Genomic DNA, 24,166 nt, shown 5'->3' on the forward strand with positions numbered 1-24,166 from the left:
ATGCTAATTTTGTGAGATAGGAATTTTGGGTTTTCATGAGCTGTATGCCACAATAATCCGTATTAAGACAATAAAAGACCTGAAATATTTCAGTTAGTGTGCAATGAATCTAAAATATATGAATGTTAAATTTTCATCATGACATTATGGAAAATAATGAACTTTATCACAATATGCTAATATTTTGAGAAAGACCTGTATATACTGAACAAAAAAGTGTGAAACAACTGAAAATATGTCTTATATTCTAGGTTCTTCAAAGTAGCCACCCTTTGCTTTGATTACTGCTCCGCACACTCTAGGCATTCTGTTGATGAGCTTCAAGACGTAGTCACCTGAAATGGTTTTCACTTCACATGTGTGCCCTGTTTAATAAGTGGGATTTCAAGACTTATAAATGGGGTTGGGACCATCACTTGTGTTTTGCAGGAGGTGGATACAGTACACAGCTGATAGTCCTGCTGAATAGACTGTTAGAATTTGTATTATGGCAAGAAAAAAGCAGCTAAGTACAGAAAAATGAGTGGCCATCATTACTTTAAGAAATGAAGGTCAGTCATTCCGAACAATTGGGAAAACTTTGAAAGTGTCCCCAAGTGCAGTCGCAAAAACCATCAAGCACTACAAAGAAACTGGCTCACATGAAGACCGCCCCAGGAAAGGAAGACCAAGAGTCACCTCTGCTGCGGACGATAAGTTCATCCGAGTCACCAGCCTCAGAAATTGCAGGTTAACAGCAGCTCAGATTAGAGAACAGGTCAATGCCACACAGAGTTCTAGCAGCAGACACATCTCTAGAACAACTGTTAAGAGGGGACTGTGTGAATCAGGCCTTCATGGTAAAATAGCTGCTAGGAAACCACTACTGAGGACAGGCAACAAGCAGAAGAGACTTGTTTGGGCTAAACAACACAAGGAATGGACATTAGACCAGTGAAATCTGTGATTTGGTCTGATGAGTCCAAGTTTGAGATCTTTGGTTCCAACCACCGTGTCTTTGTGCGGCGCAGAAGAGGTGAACGGATGGACTCTACATGCCTGGTTCCCACCATGATGCATGGAGGAGGAGGTGTGATGGTGTGGGGGTGCTTTGCTGGTGACAGTGTTGGGGATTTATTCAAAATTTAAGGCATACTGAACCAGCATGGCTACCACAGTATCTTGCAGCGGCATGCTATTCCATCCGGTTTGCGTTTAGTTGGACCATCATTTATTTTTCAATAGGACAATGACCCCAAACACACCTTCAGGCTGTGTAAGGGCTATTTGACCAAGAGGGAGAGTGATAGGGTGCTGCGCCAGATGACCTGGCCTCCATAGTCACCGGACCTGAACCCAATCGAGATAGTTTGGGGTGAGCTGGACCGCAGAGTGAAGGCAAAAGGGCCAACAAGTGCTAAGCATCTCTGGGAACTCCTTCAAGACTTTTGGAAAACCATTTCAGGTGACTACCTCTTGAAGCTCATCAACAGACTGCCAAGAGTGTGTAGAGCACTAATCAAAGCCAAAGGTGGTTACTTTGAAGAACCTAGAATATAAGACATATTTTCAGTTGTTTCACACTTTTTTGCTCAGTATATAATTCCACATGTGTTGATTCATAGTTTTGATGTCTTCAGTGTGAAACTACAATATTCATAGTCATGAAAATAAAGAAAACTCTTTGAATGAGAAGGTGTGTCCAAACTTTTGGTCTGTACTGTATATAAGCTTCACTGTGAACATATGACACACGCCACTTTTTTCTGGGAAAAACTGAAAACTTGCGTCTGTGTTGATATTTTTTTATCTTTCTCTTTTTTAAGGTGGGGGATTTAAATACTAGCCCATTGAGGGATCTTGAATTTGAAAACCTGAACAAAACACAAAGTACAAAGGCCTTGCCAGCTCTACAACTGATAAAATTCCCTTATCCACCTCTTGTTGGTTAACTCAGATACTTATCTAATCAACAGGGCAAAAGCGAGCAAACGTGAAAAGTGAAAGCCTGCGCTTCATTTAATTAATTTCATTGATATTTCCATTCAGGTATTGTACTTTATTTTTATTGAGTGTTAACACTAAATTACCATGATATTCAGCATGAATGACTGGGTTTAAATGAAAAAAGATAATTCCTGTTAAATAATTTAAGGTTAACAGAAAATATGAACTGTATTTTCAAAATGCTGAATGACAAATTGAAACAAACTCCTGGGAATATTTTACCAGTTTAGGAATATTTAGTGCTCTCCCACAAAAACACTCCACCTATCGACTGTGCACCATAAAGATGTACTATCTCTAGAGCGGGGGTGTTTGAGATTTGAACCCTACTCATCAGATTTGGCCCTAGTTCTTGCAATCAAATTGATAAGGAGTAGAAACAACGGCCTCCAAAGACTATGCTGGTTCATGGTAATGATTCTCACAGTGCACCTGTACTTAATAACATTGTGGAAGTTTGTCTTTTGGACTTTTTTTAAAATAACTGTCATGTTAGTTTTTATTTTGAAAAAAATGACTTTTAGTTTTTTTTTTAGGTTACATACTCCTAAATATCACCAGCTTTTGTTGTGCTGGTACTGCAAGCTTGAGATGATAGAAAGCTTTAGGCTTGATGAAAAATCTCCAGAGACATCAGTGCACCTCAGTTCAACCATACAATTAGTGATCTCATGTGGAAATTAAAGCTTGCTCAAGCTGTACCAGTTGAAAAAGACTGCATCAATAAAAGCATCCTGTTTGCTCAGTTCTTTGCTGAGCTGTAGGCAGTTTTGCATCTCTTACTAGAAAGAAAGAGTTTACACGCTGGTGAAAGTGAGCCGACAGCCCCTCCTGTTATTGCAGAACCTTCTCCTAGGAAAAGTAACCACTATCTAAAGCAATAGAAGTCTGGATCTAAAGGTGTTTTGTCATTTTTTGGCTTCTAAAACAGAATGATAACATTGTAGGAAAAAATATATATATTTATTTATTTTGAGCTACAAAAACTCTTTAAAAGACAAATGAAATGTCATGACCGTTGTTGAAAAGGGCCCAAGTGCAGATATGGATTGCCAAAAGTTCTTTAATAATAAAACAGAAAACTTACAAATGATGTGGCACAAGGAGAACAGGACAGACAGAGAAACAGGCATACTGCACAGAGAAACAAAGTACATGGTGATTGAACGGAGGAATCTAACTGTAAACAATAAGAAACCAGAAGAGTGGAAAATGTCAAAGGAACCAGATGGGGTAATCTGAGGAAATGTGGAGCAGCTGTGACAGAATGAAAGCAGGGAGACTGGGCGAGGGAGACTGAGGGAGGGAAACTAATTAACAGAGATATAACAGAAATAAATCCAAATATACAAAGAACAAAGTACAAACAAAGTATAAACACAAGAATAAACTAACACCTTTCTAGCACTGAATATGGCAAGACCTAAGGAATATAAACAAGACAGTCAGATACCTCCACCACCCAACGTGGAGTCACTGACACCATGGAAAAAAAAGGAATCCTGGATCTGGATCATGATCTGGATCATGATCTGGATCACCATCAAAAGCTAATACATTTTTTCTTGGGCTAAGGCACACCTCTGGTAAAAAGATTATTCTAACACACACACACACACACCCACACACACACACACACACACACATACACACACACACACACAGACAGACAGACCTTCCTTGGCGGGGGTAACAACAAGGAAATAGGGAGAACACGAACATGTATGAAAACCAAAACCTAACACCTAAGGATCGTGACACTGAGTTGATTCAAAATTCCAATTACCATGTCTCTTTGAACAATATTCTAAACTGAACAGGTCAAATGATTATGATTTAAACAATTCTGGCAGAAATATTTCCTTGTGAATACAAACCATGCTGCTTCTCTGCATGTCACGCTAGTATTAACAGTTTATGGACTTTGTCACCTTATCATCTAAACAGAAAAAGCCAGAACTTCATTAACATTGTGGGAGAGAACACACAGCATTAATTTGTTCGTTTATGACAATACATTTTTAATATAATGCCTGTCACATTATGGAATATTAGTGTTCTGATTCGGACTCACAAACAATAAACAAGCTCTGGAGTGTATTAAATCAAAATTCTGAAACAACTGTCAGCAGCTTCTTTTATCAACATGAACGGATTTGTTTTACCCAAGCAGGGAGAAATGTAATTATGACTCTTAATTGAAACTGGCAGTGAATTAGAGGAAGGGGAGAGGGATAAAATGGTCTCCTCTGCATGATGAGGAGACAATTACCGACTGTGTTATCGGACTTAAATATGAGCTCCAATATTGCAATACTAAAGTCACTCCATGCATCCCAGTTTTAGACAGGTGATTTTTAGGACTGCTATCAAAACAGAAAAGATTAACAATTCATACGAGATTTAACATGTAACTCGATTATAATTATTTAAATTCAATATCATAAAGATATACAAGGCCAAAAAAGCCAAACATATTCCAACATTACAACAGCAGTAGACAGAAAGGACAAAAGAGGAAATGATTGTGATCTAACAGAACCGGGTAGTATTGTTATGAAGGAAGTTGCTTGGATAGTTATCAGTCAGGAGACGCTGACATCTTTTGTGTCTTACGGGTCTATGGTCTTGTCTAACCACTAAATGGTAAATCCAGCATGTTAACTTACAGTTAACACAGCAAAAGGGAGTACCCCATATCTCTGCTGAAGATTGCCCAGGTAAACTGTGAATAAATCAGACTGCAAAGTCATTCGAACAGAAAGAAAATAAATTGTCAGTGCTAATAAATGAGAACACAAACTAAAAGTTTCTATGAAGGTCAAGGATAAAGGACTAACCCTTGCACAATGAGTTTATGCATGGCTTTGGTCTCTGCGTTCTCTCTGCGTTGGCCTTCGGATGGACGGGCAACATGAACCCCAACCTTCTGTCCTTTGTTGTCAATGGGGTCCTGCACCACTACCCTTCTTCCAAAACCAAGGACCATAATAAACAAAGCAATGGAGGGATGTGAAAATAATTTTTAAATATATTTAGGTATGCATGTTTTTTCTTTGTTTTTGTGACATATTTGGAGGGAAGAGTTCATCACTTTGGTGGTTTAGATTTTGAATCAGTAACTTAATATCAATACTGGTCTGCTACATGACATTGTTGTAAAATGATTTCAGATAGCCATCCATCCATCCATCCATCCATCCATCCATCCATCCATCCATCCATCCATCCATCCATCCATCCATCCATCCATCCATCCATAAACATACATACATGTTTGCTAATACTAAGCCACATGACTAATAGCACAAAGTTACAAAATAATATTGCATAACTTAAAAGATAACCCAAAAGAAAAGAAAATTTAATAATAGAAATATGGAATAAATTTTTCAGAGAGGAGTACCTTTTCTTTGCATCAAATGATGCAGCAAAAACACTTTTCCTTTACCAACAACCTGTTATTATAGAGAGATAAACATAAAAAATAGTTTGTCTTTTCAGCTCCTTTTGAAAACAGGCTCATAGCTTTGTTAAAAGGGGAAAGGTTTACTCCTAACTGATACAATGTTTAAATTTGGTAGAAGGCATATACCTCCCGACATTAAAGCCCTTTTCACTCAGTTTTCCACATTTCATTTTAGTAGCTCAGAGCATGCATATAGAAAATCACATTATTTCTTCTCTCTAACTACTTTAGTTTCAGCGGTACATTTACGGAGCCAAATGTGAGGCAATGGGTATTTGATTGCTTGAATCTATATTGTCTCTCCATGTCACCGATTTTCTCCATGCCTGAAATAAGTGATGGTTGCAGAGACAGAAACACATAGCTCTGTCTATTTCTATTATGTAATAAAGTAAATAAAAACTTAATACATGAATAAAGCTTAGCAAAGTGTCAAGGATTTCAGCAGCAATTATTTATTTATGTATTTATTTGTATGTTTTTTTAAGCAACAGAACCAATTAGAATCAGATATGTCTGGCTCGCCTTTACTAATGTATTCACATTAAACTGAGTTGATTTATAGACTAAGGTTGACCAGACTGGGGAGAACAAAAAAACAAAATAAGCAAGAGTACAATAAATACAAGATGAAAGCCAGAGCCTGTGGTTTTGTTTGTGCTCTCATCTGGTCATGCGTGTTAGTGGATATGAGAAATATAGACGATATCATAGCATTTTTGCTGAGTGAAAGTTAATTATATGAGGAGAAAGAGAAGGTTGTGAGCTGGTTGCTCATTTTGTTTTCTTTGTTTTTGCATTTCAGTGGTGCCAGAGTATTGGTTGTTGATGTTTAAGTTAACCTCTGCCACCATGTTATTAGTGATGCCTTTTCAAGTTTTAGTTGAAGTGCAAATACATAGTGTCTCAATTGGACTTGTAAGGCAATGACAAAAGTAGACTCACATAAATTGGGCCCATGTTTCTATAATGAGCACCTGAAGGTATACCTTAAACTAAAAAAAACATTACTTGGGTCTTGAGTCAACAACTGATATTTAATATTCCCATACATTATTATGTCATACATTGCAATATGGATCTATTACCAGAGTTGTTTAATATTCACACAAAAGTTTAGTTTTTCAAAAAGCCAGATAGAATAAAATAAATTATCTTATAAACTTTTTTCTAAAATGTAACCTACAGTGCCTTGTGAAAGTATTCGGCCCCCTTGAACTGGTCAACCTCTTGCCACATTTCAGGCTTCAAACATAAAGATATAAAATTCTAATTTTTTGTGAAGAATCAACAACAAGTGGGACATAATCATGAAGTGGAATGAAATTTATTGGATGTGTCAAACCTTTTTAACAAATAAAAAACTGAAAAGTGGGGCATGCAATATTATTTGGCCCCCTTGCGTTAATACTTTGTAGCGTCACCCTTTGCTGCAATTACAGCTGCAAGTCGCTTGGGGTATGTCTCTATCAGTTTTGCACATCGAGAGACTGAAATTCTTGCCCATTCTTCCTTGCAAAACAGCTAAAGCTCAGTGAGGTTGGATGGAGAGCGTTCGTGAACAGCAGTCTTCTTCTCTTTCCACAGATTCTCAATTGGATTCAGGTCTGGACTTTGACTTGGCCATTCCAACACCTGAATACGTTTATTTGTGAACCATTCCATTGTAGATTTGGCTTTATGTTTTGGATCATTGTCTTGTTGGAAGATAAATCTCCGTCCCAGTATCAGGTCTCTTGCAGACTCCAACAGGTTTTCTTCCAGAATGGTCCTGTATTTGGCCCCATCCATCTTCCCATCAATTTTGACCATCTTCCCTGTCCCTGCTGACAAAACGCAGGCCCAAACCATGATGCTGCCACCACCATGTTTGACAGTGGGGCTGGTGTGTTCAGGGTGATGAGCTGTGTTGCTTTTATGCCAAACTGTTATGATATGGGGTTGTTTGGTTTTTGGTTTCTGGTTTTCCTTATGTTTTTCACAGTTAAGGTTTTGACTCGTTCTTTTGTTATTATTCTTCTTAGATTTTGAATCATGCTTCTGTTATTTTCCTGGTCATGCTTTAGTTTTGTCGTCTTGTTCATATTTTGTCAAGTTTGGTTTTGTTTGTATATTAGAGTCTCTGTTTTTGCCGCAGCCACGTTTTGTTCTGTCTGTCAATTAAGTTTATTCGGTTCACCTGTCCAAGTCAATCTGTCTCCTTGCTCCACCTGGTTTTCACTCCATATATACACACCTGTTCTGTTAGTCGGCACAGAAACATTTTTCATGCTCATGTCTTGTTCTCAGATCATGTCTTTTTTTTGCTCATGCCTGCCGGTTTGTTGTTTTGTTCCTGCCTCCTGCTGTGAGTGAGTTTTTTGTAATTAAATATTTTGCACTTACTGTCATGATGCCTGCTCGTCTGCATTCTGGGGTCCAATATCTCACAAACCATAACAGAATGTTTCCGCCAACAATGGACCTTGCGGATCAGCACCAGGCTAGCTCCATGGACCTCTTTACTTTCCTGTCTCGGGAAGCGGAGAAGTCACTACGCCATTCTGCAGGGCTGTCAGTGCCGCAGTCGGCTTATGATGGATCCAGGTTGGCGATTCCATGTCCGGGGACAAGTCCCCTTCATCACCGTTCTCCGCCTGCTCCCCTGGCTGCGCATTTTGGCCCGGCAGGGAAGCCCTCGCCCTCCTCCCGCCGCAAGAAACGCCGGCATGGAGCACCTTCCTGTGGTTCGGCTGGTTAGGAGGTGGTTTTCCAGCCAGCCTACGTGAGGGCTGCGGCAAGTAAACCTGCATCTTCGCCTACCACAGCACTGTCTGCCAGGCTCGCTGCACCTCCGCCCATGCCGTCTGCGCTCGCTCCAGCCCGGCGTTCTGAGGCAACACCTGACGAGCTGGAGCAGCGCTTGAGGTTCTATGCACGCCATATAAAGAGCTTAAGGAAGACCAGCCTCATGTATTCCTCTCCGACGCTGATGGAGAGAATCAGGCAGGTGGAGAGGGACTATGAGACTGCAGTAAGGCTGGTTTATTGCCGCCCACCTTTGTCCACGCAAGGACTCCAGGGAGCTGCTGCTGCTGCAGAGCAGCCCACGCCAGGACTCCAGAGCGCTGCTGCAGAGCAGCCCACGTCAGGTCTCCAGAGCGCTGCTGCAGAGCAGCCTGACTCCAGGCCAGACACACCACAGCCTGACACACCACAGCCTGACCCCAAGTCAGCCTCTGCTCACGTCACTGAGGGTCCGGCCGACGCCTCAGCTCCTGCTCACGTCACTGAGGGTCCGGCCGACGCCTCAGCTCCTGCTCACGTCACTGAGGGTCTGGCCGACGTCTCAGCTCCTGCTCACGTCACTGAGGGTCCGGCCGACGCCTCAGCTCCTGCTCACGTCACTGAGGATCCGGCCGACGTCTCAGCTCCTGCTCACGTCACTTAGGGTCCGGTCGACGCCTCAGCTCCTGCTCACGCCACTGAGGGTCCCATCAACGCCTCAGCCTCTGCTCACGCCACTGAGGGTCTCGGCGACACCTCAGCCTCTGCTCACGCCACTGAGGGTCTCGGCGACGCCTCAGCCTCTGCTCATGCCACTGAGGGTCTCGGCAACGCCTCAGCTTCAGCCTCTGAGGGTTCGCCAGGCTCAGTTTCAGCCTCTGAGGGTTCACCAGGCTCCACGCCTCTGAGGTTCCACAGAGTTTTTGGGGGGGCTTTTACTCTCCTCTGTCGGCCTCCTGACCTACATGCAGGCCGCCACGGCTTTGCTGGAACTCTGTGCCTGCTGGGGACGACCTCCTGGTCGCCCGCCTGCTTTAAACTTCTCCACAACAGTATCTCGGACCTGCCTGGTGTGTTCCTTGGTCTTCATGATGCTCTCTGCGCTTTGAACAGAACCGTGAGACTATCACAGAGCAGGTGCATTTATACGGAGACTTGATTAGGTGGATTCTATTTATCATCATCAGTCATTTGGGACAACATTGGATCATTCAGAGATCCTCACTGACCTTCTGGAGTGAGTTTGCTGCACTGAAAGTAAAGGGGCCGAATAATATTGCACGCCCCACTTTTCAGTTTTTTATTTGTTAAAAAAGTTTGACACATCCAGTAAATTTCAATCCACTTCACGATTTCGTCCCACTTGTTGATTCTTCACAAAAAATTTGAATTTTATATCTTTATGTTTGAAGCCTGAAATGTGGAAAAATGTTCAAGGGGCCAAATACTCCGCACTGTACTTTTATAAAATCAATTTTTGATCTAGAAGGCTGCAAAGCATTCAACAGAGTTCTAATTAAATTTAAATAATATATTTGTTAACTTACTGGAGATGCTGTTTATAATTGAGGGCCTTTTAATGTGTAAAAGTTGAATAAAGAGAGATGTCAACCTGACGTTTTAGTTATTAAAAACAAGAGTTCATTTGTATTCACTATTCTTCTGTGGAACAAATATTCAGGCAAAACATTTAGATTTACAATGTATATTATCAAAATAGCTCTCACTGTGGTTTGCTGGGGTCCTAAAGCTGGATAAATTATTTTGTAACCCTTCCCAGACTGATGTAAATTACTTTGTTTCTCATCTGTTTCTGTATATCTTTTGATGTTGCCATAATATGTTGATTTTTTTGAGATATTTCAGTCTATGTTCTATTATTGGGCAGGTCCTTTTGAAGTAATTTTTATTCATGTTTGTTATTAATAAGGGCTGTTGTGGCTGGTGAAATTGTGATTAATTACTGTCAATTCATGATTTGAGAAGGGGTGATTACTTTTTCACCTAGTGCTTGGTTATATTTAATAGCTTTTTTCATTAATAAATAAAATTGAAATTTCTAATTTGTGTTTACTCAGGTTTCCTTTGTATAATAACAACATTTGCTTGATCATCTGAAATGTAGAAATATTTAATTGTGACAAACAAAGGAAAAACAGAAAACATCTGTAGAGAGGCAAACATACTGTAAGTCTAAAGTTAAAAATCATGAAGGAATTTAGAAGGCTAAAAAATATACAATTAATACAACTGAATTTACACTCCTAATGGATGGAATGGGTCAACTGTATGCTGTGTCCAGAAAAAAACTGTGCCTATGTATTAGAAATAGTCATCAGTCAGTCATTTTCTACCGCTTATTCCATAGTGGGTCACGGGGGAGCTGGTGCCTATCTCCAGCAGTCTATGGGCGAGAGGCAGGGTACACCCTGGACAGGTCGCCAGTCCATCACAGGGCAACACACACACAACCATGTACACACTCATTCATACACCTAAGGGCAATTTATAGTGACCAATTAACCTAACAGGCATGTCTTAGAAATAGTGTGATTTATAATTGATCATAGCAAAAATTCAGTGCATATGCCCCATGTTTTCTCTGGTTTAAATATTTACACAGAGAAGATTTGTAAGGACTTATGTCTGACATGTATTTTTAATGTATTTAACTTCTCAGGAAAAAAGCAGAAATGTGCAAAGACATCCATTTATTTTATGAGAACCTGAATAGTGCCAAGTTAGACTTCTTTGCCATATTATCTCAGAGCTGGTACTACAGAGCATGCATATTTCTCTCAGTGGAATGCAGTTGACTCATGTAATGTACAAAGACGCCATCAAAGCCTGTTTGGTTGGGATTCAAAGGGATAGACAGACCCCCCTGGGAAGCGAAGTCATGTGGGAGAAAAGTTAGGCAGTGCCTTTGAAGCGTGTGTAAATGAGGCTCTTTTGCTCATCTTGGGAGTGGGAGAGAGAGAAAAAGCAAGAAGATGCCTGTGATGCAGACAGACATATACCTGCAGATGGATCATTTCCCACCAAAGACATGTCCCAGATTACTTCGACAGCCTCTAGATTCAGCAACTTGTACAGGCTACGAGGTATGAGACAATTTGTGCAGCAGAACTGATTTGACTGAATAGTGACTGCCTTATTTTTGGCATTCACTTGAAATTGAAATGTATGATGTAAACCAAATAATATTTACCTTCAGACCCAAATCCTGTACTTGTATTGGGAAAAACCAGCAATTACTTTTTTCAAGTTTCTGGAAACAGACATTGTGATTGTAACATATGACCATGCACTCAAGGTACAATGTTTTTCTTCAGGGCTGTTGTTAGCCATAAATTGGCACTCTCAAAAACACCGTGGCACTCAACACTTGGAACCACACTAGCTGTGTCCTCTGAAAATGTCTCGTCATGCTGTAAGGTGTTGTATTGGATGAAGTGTTGTTGTAATTGACTAGCAATCATTTTTTCCCCTCTTGCTCATTAATAAAATAAACACTCTTGTTTTTCATCTCATTTAATTTTCACACAAGCCATGATTTAGTTTTACACCTTTTACTTTATAAGGTGCAGCAGCTCTGTTGTAATGTAGCACCGAAGGATCATAAATTACTTATGCAAGAAAGAAACAATCTAAGAGATACATGTGACCTTTAAATGTGACCTTTAAAAAGCTCTGATAAAGCGGGTTCATTTTGTGGCCAAAAATCAAAAATTAAATGGTGCAAAAATTATTTGTCACTATAAATCATTTAAAGAACAGGCAAAGATATGATCCGTGTGAGAATGGATATTTTTGATGTTTGGTATGTTGAATAAAAAAAAGCACAACAAGCCTCTTAAAAACAAGTCTGTTCACCAATAATCACACAGAAATGTTCTACTTGGCTGAAAACGTAATTTTAAGTTTGGTCAACACATTCCTGTTGGCTTTGGCAATTTTCTTTATTCCAGTAAATGATGTGAATGTGAATTTCTCCATGAGAGTTTTGATTTGGGTCTAGTTTATAATGAGGGAACAGAACTGTTGTTTCTTTGGTGTAAAGATACTTGATCTCAAAATACTTTAATGACAGCTTCAGCACAATCTACTGGCATTGACTTAGAAAATCTCAGCATGCAAAAAAGAAAAATGTACTTTTCCCTCTGTATCCTATTTTGATGGATCTTGTCCTTTGGGACTAATTATAAAGTTGTTTTCTTTCTCATTTTACCCCGCAAGATAAGTATCCTCTTGCTAATCTTCTGCCGTGTGACATTTGGTAAAATTGATTCCAGTTGAATCGTCTATTTCTGGTCTGGCTAACGAAAGCAGGATGATGCCGTTTTATCACCTCTTGCTAACACCTCCTGCCTGGAAGGCAGAGCAGTAGGTTGGTAGAGAACATTAATGATGTGAAGAGGTGACATCAAACAGGATTGTGGCTGTGCTGCACAACAGCCAAAGAACATTAAATCTACTTGTGATAATGGATGCTTGGACAAAGATTTTAGAGTGTTTGAAGTGGTAAAACAAAGCACTAAAATATAATCACTCCACAGGAAACTGACTGAAATGCATCAGCTGATCAAAGGTCTAAATAAAAGATTGTAAAATCCTTAGACTAGGTAAACAGTAGAAACCTGTATGACAACATGCAGAAGACTAGAAGATCTCAAAAAGCAACACATCATGCCCGGATCTAAAGAAATTCAAAAGCACAGCAACTCTCACTTACCTCCGTTAAGGTCAGTGTACAATAAGAAAGACACTGTGCCAAAATGGCATCTAAGCACAATCTCTATCTTACAATTGCCAAATAACATCTTGATGACTCTCAAGACTTATTGGAAAAATGTCTGTAGACTCACAAGACAAAATTTGTGCGTCCCATTACCTCTGACGTAAACTAACACAGAACAGTATCTTAGCAGTCATAAATGGTGGTAGTGTGATAATTACCTGCTTAAGAACATATATAACTTGCTGAATAGCAGAAACCATGAATTCTGGTCTCATGCAGTAAATCCTGAAGGAGAATGTCCGCCCATAAGCTTGTGACCTTAAGCTCAAGGGCAGGTAAGTTATGCAGCAGTACAATGATCCACCAACAAGAAGACCAGAAAATCACCTCTGAATAGTTAAAAAACCAACAAAAACATTATAAAGATTTTGTGGTGGCCAAGTCAAAGTCTAAAATTAAATCTAATTGAGATGCTGGCCAATTTATGCTCAAAATTCTGCCAATTGTGCTAAATAAAAAAAATTAAAAAACATTTCTGCAATGAAGAGTGGGCCAAAATTCCTCCACAGAGATGTAAAAGCATCACTGCCAGTTATACCATATGCTTGCCAGTTGTTGCCTCCAAAATGTTACACCTAGAAATTAGGTTTAGGGGTCAGGGACAATGTCATTTTCACATTAGGGCAGGTTGATTTAGATAATTGACTCATAAACCTAATTTCTAGTTGTGAATGTATCTGTCGATAGGAGCGTGTGAATGTGTGTGTGTATGGTTGTTTGGCCTGTATTTTTCTGTGTTGCCCTGTGATGGACCAGCAACATGATCAGGGTTTCCCCCCCTCCTGTGCTGTGCAATGGCAGCTGAAAGTAGCGGGTATAGATAAAGTTTAATTTAGATTTAGATTTTTTCACCTTAATAAATAAAATAAAACATTTGAGATCTCCAATGAGAATTTATTCTAGATATCTTTGTCTTATATCATAATTTGTTTGAAGATCTGCAAAGAGTAACAGTGACAAAACAAGCAAAAATAGAAGAAATTTGTAAGAGGGCAAATACTTTTTTACAGCACTTTATAATTCTGTCGCTATGGAAAACTAGCAGCATTTAAAGGACAAATATAATTACTTTTAAGATTCTTCCTTTTCAATTGTTTTTGGATATAGCTCATCCTTGTTATTATTGATTCCTTTTCCAAAAGTCAAGAAAAATATATAAAAAACAAACCCAAAAAAATTATTCAGATCTTTAATATACAATAAGGCAGCAGCTGCAGTCAAACATTATCTCCTTCATTTTGTTCAGACACAGAAAAAAAATTAGTTGCCAGTGAAGCTAAACATAGGAAAATATAGCAGAAGAACATTTAGAGAGGTTGTTGATCACATATGTATACCTTAGCAGACAATTTGGACTGGCAGAGAACACATAAAAAGTAAAATACTTAAAAATATTTTCTAATGTGGTAAGAAATCCGATCTGGCTGTTGTCTACGCTACACAGAGCTATTTGTTGTAGTCATGGGAGGGACTGTGTTTGGTCTTCTTCCTTCAGGTTTGCCTTGTTCCTTCCCTTAAATTCAACTTGAATTTTTTTTCTTCACCAAAATAATTTCCGATTTGGACACTGATTTTGGATGGGTGAGGAAAAATTAGCATTCCCTGCATAAATTATCTTTGTTGTTGAAGTGCTTTGAATGTCTTTTTTATATGTTGCCAACAAGCGGCCACACATTCGTTCTACATAGTCCCAGTAAAAAAGGTATTTCTTGTCAATTAAACAACCTGTTCCTTGTTTATACCCGTAGAGAGAGATAATGTGCCTGTTGATGTGGTAGCAAAAGCTATGCTATCATCCACACATGTAAGAGCATATCCATATATTAAGGCATTTTGACAAAGGTCAGTAAGTCATTTTCTTCCGCTTATTGTATAGTGGGTTGCAGCGGAGCTGGTGACTATCTCCAGCAGTCTATGGGCGAGAGGTGGGGTACACCCTGGACAGGTCGCCAGTCTATCACAGGGCAACACACAAACATGCACACACTCATTCATACACCTAAGGGCAATTTAGAGAGACCAATTGACCTAACAGTCATGTCTTTGGACTGTGGGAGGAAGCCGGAGTACCCGGTGAGAACCCACACATGCACGGGGAGAACATGCAAACTCCATGCAGAAAGATCCCTGGCCGGGAATTGAACCAAGGACCTTCTTGCTGCAAGGCAACAGTGCTACCAACTGCGCCACCGTGCAGCCCACTATGAAGGTGATTTAAAATTGCGTATTCTCTCTGAAATAACTTAAAATATGAAGCACAAAAAATTTATGTTTCATATTTTCAAGATTTTTCTGCCTTTGTTATACATTTGGTCTTTATGTGAAACAAGAAAGAGATTAAAGAATGTAAAAAATATATTTTTAGTGGTCAAATTACATTAGCTGGGTTAAGAGTTACACATATTTTGCCAAAATTAAATCAGACCTGATGGATTTTACTGAAGATAATGGAGCAAACAGAGAAACAAGAACAAGAGTGGAAAGAGAAATGGAGGGCAGTGAAAGAACATCCAGCTATCTGGAACTGCTGAGCTGTAATTTACTTGAGAGACGACAGGAAAGATACAAGCCGAAGCTGCAGACTGATAGTTTCTGGTTATGAGGGGAGTGGAACATCAGTTATCCGCTGGCTAAGTGACAGAACGTGTTGATTGTACACTGCACAGCCGCAGCTCTTCAAAGAGGAACGACGGGTCTTAAATCAAAGAAAATTCCCGTCGTTTTTCTCTTGCCCTTCTCGGTAATCTATTTCTCCTTAATATTTCCTCACAGACAGAAACACACATCCCTAGCTGCCATATGCTGGCTTGTTTCATGCTTTACAAATGATCAGATGAAAACTTTGGCCTGCTTCAGCACTCAGCATATTTTCCAATATTGAATACGTGTGATATAGCACACCTAAAAGCTTTTTTTTTTTACATCCATACATTGGCTGTACAAGAAAATGCCAGTCAGTTGGAAAAGACAGACTTTATAAGACTTTTTTATGCAAGCACTTTACACAAACAACTAAGCTCTAATATCAAAAACAAACCAGTGTTATCCCAAAAGCTATAGCTGACAGCAGCTTCTGTTACCAGGGCCTTGAATTGGGCTGTCAGTACAGACTTGAAGGAGCAGCACTGGGCCGCAAGCAGCAATTATCAGACTGGCAGCTGCTAATAACTGCCACAAGACAAAACAAGACTCTAAGATATTACCCTTCCCTTCACGACATTTTTTCTCTTTTTTGTCAGTTTCAACATCCTCCAGTATGCCACAATTTTGCTGTCACTCAATCAGCAGGCTTATACAAATTTCATTTTTTTATGCCATCACTGAAACAAGATTTTGACCCAAATTTGTAATGGCCTGCTTTAGGATTCTAAAGGACATGTGTCAGAAGAGTTGTTGTCAAAATTTATATGCATTAAAAGTCAGACAATACGACAATATTTAAAAAATGCTACCCGAGCATACATGGCTAATCAATCCACTATTACATAAAAACATCTTTTGGTGTTAAGACATAATAACATACCATGTACCGAAATTAGGCATTTACATTTTGATTGTATTACGATTGCCCAAATCAACAAATAAAAAAATATTGTACTAATGAGCACAACTCATTGACTTACATTTCATGATGATTTTGCCATTACTATATAGTATAATTTCAGTTTACAGTCAGTTAATATTCCAGAAATGTGATCTCATGTATGAATAGCATGCCAAATCATGCCTCATTGTTAATGCTTTTGTGTTCATCTTGTGCCAATGTGCATCACTGTTCGACAAAGGAGTACAGTGATTTTCTGTAATTTCATGCAAATCTAGCCATTTGATGATATTTGTGTCAGGATCTGGGTTGTGTTTGTGTTTTTGTGCTTGCTACATGTATTCATTTTCAGACGGTGCTGTTGCTCTCAGGTGTGCTGGGTGACAGGTGTTATTTCCTCTGATTACTCTGAGTTGTACTTAAGCAGGAGGCTGCCAGCACTTCGATGCCAGAGTGTTTTGCCACCAGTGATTTAGAAAGGCTAAGCATTGGATCTACTGTATGTCTCTGTGTACTGACTACGTCTCCGGGAGTTACTCTGGATGATCAAGCCTATCTACGCTCTGGATTTCATATCCTATCTCCTGTCTTCATTTGGATTCGCATCAAGCTGGCAGTTTCCTGCTCCCGTCATCTCCTGGACCAAGCCTTAAGCATAACCTGTCCACCCTCCAACGTAAGCATCTGCAAACCAAACTCATTCCTGTTTGCTCCGAGCTCACACAGAACAGCACCCAAGAAACCTTCTACGGACTCACCTTCATTAAACCTGGATCCTGAATCTCTCTACCCCTGGCGTCCTGACCACAGCTACCTAGTAAGCCGAACTCACAATCATTTTAGTTTATTGTTCTTAGTTTTGTTTACTTTCCATTTCCCTGTATTCACTCAACCTCTTCCCCTCTCTCCATACAGTGAGATTTTCGACCATTACGTTCCTGATTATCATCTTCCAAATAAACAACCTTTTACTCATTCTGTTCTCCGGAGTGTTCTCTGTATGTGGGTCATCTCTATTGCAAATCAAATGACAACTTGTGACATAATGATGTGAAAAGAAACAAAAATCCTTTAATAGACATGTTAAATATAACAAACCAACTTCTAGTTTTAGTTACTAGTAGGAAAACCAGTTGGATTAGGCAGTAGCTATGTTCAATGGCCAGGCTAATTACTTTTAGTAGTACAAATTAATAGTAATGTAAGTCTCTTCATTAAATAAACATGTTCCAAGTAGAGCTTGTACACTATTTATGTGTGTGAAAGATTTAATTAGATTTAAACTGCCATAAATTTAAATAATCAGATTGCTACAGCAGCTATTACTATGTTTAAAACACACAGCAGCCATACTAGAGTTTGGGGTTGGGTATGGTAAGAAGAATCTATATTTCACTCCTGGAATTCCAACTTAATGAGAATCTACCTGATTATTTTTCCAACTTGGAACTCAGGAATTCTTAATTCAAACAAACAGGACAAATGGATGAGACATTGCTGTGTGACAAAACCAAACAGGAAAATGTCCAACACTTGCTACAGTGTCATTTCAGGATACTTTGGCATTTTAGTGGTCCTTGGTATTTAGTGAGGAGGTACTCTTTATAAAAAGATTATGAAAGACTGTAATAACTTAATGTGTGAACTTTTACTTACAATCTTTATCATCCAATTGGTGCTAAAGAATATTTGAACTTTGTATTAGAATGTGATTAGATTAAGATTTGCAATTAAATGTGAGACTGTATGATAAAATAAAGTTTAAATTTAATCTACTATATAATATGTCTTTTTCTACTACTAGTACTATTACTCATACTACTAGTAATAACTCCTAGTAATAACGTAACAATAAAATAACAATCTACCTTTACCACATTTGGGTCCTTTCATAAGGCAGAAAGAAAAAAAATACTCTTTATAAGTTATAAAAATGTCTAAATCCTATAAAGTTCTACAATAATAGTTTTTTTTAAGTATCATATATTATTTCTCTTATCCTATTGTTATTATTATTATTATTATTATTATTATTTCTCTATTTCTTATCAATTTCTCCCCAGTTGAAAGCAAAATCAGAGTGATGCAAAGTTACCTCATCTTTCTATTCCTATACAAATTGCTGCATTTATCCAAACAGTGAAACTAACCTGTGAATGACAAGTTGTTTTTCGTTATTATAACATAGTACAGATTGCAATAAGTTGCAGAGTTATGATAAAAAGTTATAATAAAAAGTTGGAAAATATTAAAGTTAGCAGAACAGTGTTTTTATGTTAGTTTTTGCAAGCTGAACCAAACCATGTCATTCTTGTCTGACTCTGTTATCCAGGGGTTTAAAGTTCTTTGGTTTAAACAGTTAATTACATTTTTTGTGAAAAAAATTAGATCAGACTAACTGTGAAGGTGACCTTCTGCCTATTTTATTTCCTTTACCGTTGTTTAGTGCAATTAGTCATTGAAAAATAATTGTAAGACATTAGGGACCTAATTTTGGTGGAAACCAAGTAGATGTCGTGAGGCAACATCTTTGGACTTTGTTGTGGTTTTATGTTTTGACTTTAGTTTGGTTTTGTAGTCATGGTTGTTTGTTTATTTCCTGCTTCCTGGTGTTTGTTTTCTCTCCCTTTGCTCCTTGTTCCTTAAGTGGTTTCTTTTCTATTACTTGTTATGGTTTTCTTATGATTATGACTATTATTATGTTTGTTGTTATTCTAGCTCATTTGTCTTCCTTGTAGTCTCTAGTTTAGTTTCCCATTTAGTATATCTGTGTTTATTTATGTTTTGGTATTTGTTCACCTGTGCTCTTTGTTTACTAGTTTATTTTCTCTATTCCTCCTCGTCCTGGTTCCCTTTCTGTGGTTTAGGTTTTGTTTATTTACAGTCAGGGTTTCTTTATGGGTTCTTTGTTAATTATTAGGTTTTGGTGTTTCTTCTATTCCCTTTAGTTTCTCAGTTTGCTTTAGTTAATTATTATTCTAGGTTCTTATGTTTCTTTTGGTTTATTATCTTTGTCCATAGTTTTACTTTGATCTGTTTTCCCTGAGTTTTGTTATTTATAGTTTTGTTTTTGTAGTCAGGTTCCTTTGGTTATGTTATTGTCTAGCTTCCCTCATGCTTTCACCTCTGGATTTATGTTATGGTTTAGCTCTCGTGTTTTGTTTTGTTTCTAGCCTTGTCACCTTACTAATTATTCACATTCCCTCAGTTCTCTACAGCCTGGTCCACACCTGAATTCCATCTCCCCTGATTTCCTTTCTCTCATTCTCATTGGTCCATACTCCACTTCCTCGCTGGTTCCTTCCGTTCACACCCCGTTCACTACTCTCAACTATGTTCAGAGTTTTCTATGTACCTGCTGAGTCTACCTTTTGTTACATTTTGGATATCGACTATGTTTGTACCTGCAGTGTTCTTTGCTTCCCTTTTGAAGAACTTTGGAGTTAAAGCTTAAGCTTTTCTACAACATGCTGCCGCCAAGCTCTTGTCTGCGCTTTGGTCACTCTAAGCCTCAGAACGCGACAGTAGGAACCAACCAACAAGACCAAACAGACGAAGCTAAAGAGCTGAAGGAGTGGGTGCGACAACAGGAGGAAGAATTAAGGGAGAGGTATGGAGAGGAGGTGGAGATGGTACCTTCACCGTTGTTGATCCAGGAAATGCCACGCCAGACTCTCAGTCTGACACACATCAGCCTGACTCAAGGCCTGACACACCACAGCCTGACTCAGGGCCTGACACACCACAGCCTGACTTTTCAACTGACCATGATCCTGGCATGACTGACTTTTTGCCTGTGATGCCAGACCCATAGGCTGACTTTGTGGCGCCAGGCTCTACGACTGACTATGTACCTGACCACGTACCAGACTACAGGTCCTTCTCAAAATATTAGCATATTGTGATAAAGTTAATTATTTTCCATAATGTCATGATGAAAATTTAACATTAATATATTTTAGATTCATTGCACACTAACTGAAATATTTCAGGTCTTTTATTGTCTTAATATGGATGATTTTGGCATACAGCTCATGAAAACCCAAAATTCCTATCTCACAAAATTAGCATATCATTAAAAGGGTCTCAAACGAGCTATGAACCTAATCATCTGAATCAACGAGTTAACTCTAAACACCTGCAAAAGATTCCTGAGGCCTTTAAAACTCCCAGCCTGGTTCATCACTTAAAACCCCAATCATGGGTAAGACTGCCGACCTGACTGCTGTCCTGAAGGCCACTATTGACACCCTCAAGCAAGAGGGTAAGACACAGAAAGAAATTTCTGAACGAATAGGCTGTTCCCAGAGTGGTGTATCAAGGCACCTCAGTGGGAAGTCTGTGGGAAGGAAAAAGTGTGGCAGAAAACGCTGCACAACGAGAAGAGGTGACCGGACCCTGAGGAAGATTGTGGAGAAGGGCCGATTCCAGACCTTGGGGGACCTGCGGAAGCAGTGGACTGAGTTTGGAGTAGAAACATCCAGAGCCACCGTGCACAGGCTTGTGCAGGAAATGGGCTACAGGTGCCGCATTCCCCAGGTCAAGCCACTTTTGAACCAGAAACAGCGGCAGAAGCGCCTGACCTGGGCTACAGAGAAGCAGCACTGGACTGTTGCTCAGTGGTCCAAAGTACTTTTTTCGGATGAAAGCAAATTCTGCATGTCATTTGGAAATCAAGGTGCCAGAATCTGGAGGAAGACTGGGGAGAAGGAAATGCCAAAATGCCAGAAGTCCAGTGTCAAGTACCCACAGTCAGTGATGGTCTGGGGTGCCGTGTCAGCTGCTGGTGTTGGTCCACTGTGTTTTATCAAGGGCAGGGTCAATGCAGCTAGCTATCAGGAGATTTTGGAGCACTTCATGCTTCCATCTGCTGAAAAGCTTTATGGAGATGAAGATTTCATTTTTCAGCACGACCTGGCACCTGCTCACAGTGCCAAAGCCATTGGTAAATGGTTTACTGACCATGGTATCACTGTGCTCAATTGGCCTGCCAACTCTCCTGACCTGAACCCCATAGAGAATCTGTGGGATATTGTGAAGAGAACGTTGAGAAACTCAAGACCCAACACTCTGGATGAGCTAAAGGCCGCTATCGAAGCATTCTGGGCCTCCATAAGACCTCAGCAGTGCCACAGGCTGATTGCCTCCATGCCACGCCGCATTGAAGCAGTCATTTCTGCAAAAGGATTCCCGACCAAGTATTGAGTGCATAACTGTACATGATTATTTGTAGGTTGACGTTTTTTGTATTAAAAACACTTTTCTTTTATTGGTCGGATGAAATATGCTAATTGTGTGAGATAGGAATTTTGGGTTTTCATGAGCTGTATGCCAAAATCATCCGTATTAAGACAATGAAAGACCTGAAATATTTCAGTTAGTGTGCAATGAATCTAAAATATATGAATGTTAAATTTTCCTCATGACATTATGGAAAATAATGAATTTTATCACAATATGCTAATATTTTGAGAAGGACCTGTATGTGCCTGATTATGTGCCTGACCATGCAACTGACTATGTCTACGATATGCTTGGGTCCAAGCTGGACGCCAGGCCCAAGTCTTCTGGATTTCTGCCTGGGTCCAAGTCGGACGCCAGGTCCAAGTCTTCTGGTTTTCAGCCTGGGCCCAAGTCGAACGCCAGGCCCAAGTCTTCTTGGGTCTCGCTTCGTGGGTTGACTTGGCCTCACCACAAACCTCCGAGGATCCCGCTTCGTGGGTCTACCTGGTTACGCTGCAGACCTTCTATACACCAGCTGCTACACCGCAGACCTCCTAGACACCACCTTCTTCGCCGCAGGCCTCCAAAGACCTCGCTTCTTGGGTTCCTCTGGCCACGCCACAGACCTCCGAACCACTCGCTTCGTGGGTTCTTCTGGCCACGTCGCCGGCCTCCTGACCACCTGCATCTTCGCCATCGACCTCCTTGTCGACTGCATCTTCGCTGCAGGCCTCCTGACCGTCAGCTCCTTCGCCACTGGCTACTTCGCTGCAGGGCTCCTGACCGTCAGCTCCTTTGCCGCTGGCTACTTTGCTGCAGGCCTTCTGATTGTCGGCTTCTTCGTCGCTGGCTGTTTCACAGCAGACCTCCTGATCATCGGCTTCTTCATCGCTAGCTCGTTAGTAGCCAGTTTCCTGGACCTTCGTCCTCTTCGTTACATTATTGGATCTGATGAAAGAACTGGGCTCTCTGTCTGCTTTTTTCCACCTCAGGGTTGTAGGTTACTGGAACATATCTTATCATCAGTGGTTGAAAAGTCAGGTAAAATATGAAAGGTCACCAGTCTATCATATGCATGTACACTCACTCCTACGGTCAGCTTAAAACCACCATGTTACATGACAGATATATGCCTTGGGTTACTGGAAGCCAGAGAAAATACAAACATATACAGGGAAGACAGCCAAACACTGCACAGAAAGGACCCATGCAAAATTTGAACAGGCATGTGTTTACATCTTATAACTATTAAGTTTCTTAAGTTTGGCCTCTTTGAACTTATACTCATTCTCTTCCGCTTCATCCAGGACCAGGTTGCGGGGACAGCAGACTCAGTAGAGACACCCAGACGTCCCTCTCCCCAGTCATTTCCTCCAGCTCCTCCGGGTGGAGCCCAAGGTGTACCCAGGTCAGCCGAGAGACATAGTCCCTCCAGCGTGTCCTGGACCGTCCCCTGGGCCACCTCCCAGTGGGGCATGCCTGGAACACCTACCGAGGAAGGTGTCCAGGAGGCATCTGGTATAGATGGCCGAGCCACCTTAACTGGCTCCTCTCGATGTGGAGGAGCAGCGGCTCTTCTCCAAGCTTCTCCTGGATGGCCAAGCTCCTCCCCCTATCTCTAAGGGAGTGCCCGGCCACCCAACACAGGAAGCTCATTTCAGCCGTTTGTATCCGGGATCTTGTTCTTTCGGTCATGACCCAAAGTTTATGGCCATAGGTGAGGGTAGGAACGTAGACGGACCGGTAAATCGAGAATTTCAGCACTCTCTTCACCACAACGGACCGGCACAGTGCCCCCATTACTGCGGCAGCCGCACCGATCTGTCTGTCAATCTCCCGCTCCATTCTTCCCTCACTTGTGATACTTAAACACCTCCACTTGAGGCAGGAACTCCCCTCCAACCTGAAGAGGACAAGCCACCCTTTTCCAGTTGAGAACCATGGCCTTAGACTTGGAGGAACTGATCTTCATCCCAGCCGCTTCACACTCAGCCCCAGTGCATGCTGTAGGTCTTGGCTTGAAGGGGCCAGCAGGACCACGTCATCTGCAAAAAGAAGATATAAAATCTACTAGTCCCCAAACAGGCCCCCTGTGGCCCTTGGCTGTGCCTAGAAATCCTGTCCATAAAAGTTATGAACAGGACCGGTGACAAAGGGCAGCCCTGCCAGAGTGCAACATGCACCTTGAACAGGTCCGACTTAGTGCCGGTAAAGCGAACCAAACTCCTGCTCCGCTTGTACAGAGACCGGATGGCCCCTAATAAAGGGGCCCCTGACTCAATAATCCTTAGATAGAAAAACTTTTTATCCAATTTGAATAAAAAGCTAACTCCGACTGCACTGTTCAATTGTTAGGATTAATAGGAATGTATGTACC

Source organism: Girardinichthys multiradiatus, chromosome 22 (genome assembly GCF_021462225.1).
Source record: "Girardinichthys multiradiatus isolate DD_20200921_A chromosome 22, DD_fGirMul_XY1, whole genome shotgun sequence".
Classification (NCBI taxonomy): Eukaryota; Metazoa; Chordata; class Actinopteri; order Cyprinodontiformes; family Goodeidae; genus Girardinichthys; species Girardinichthys multiradiatus.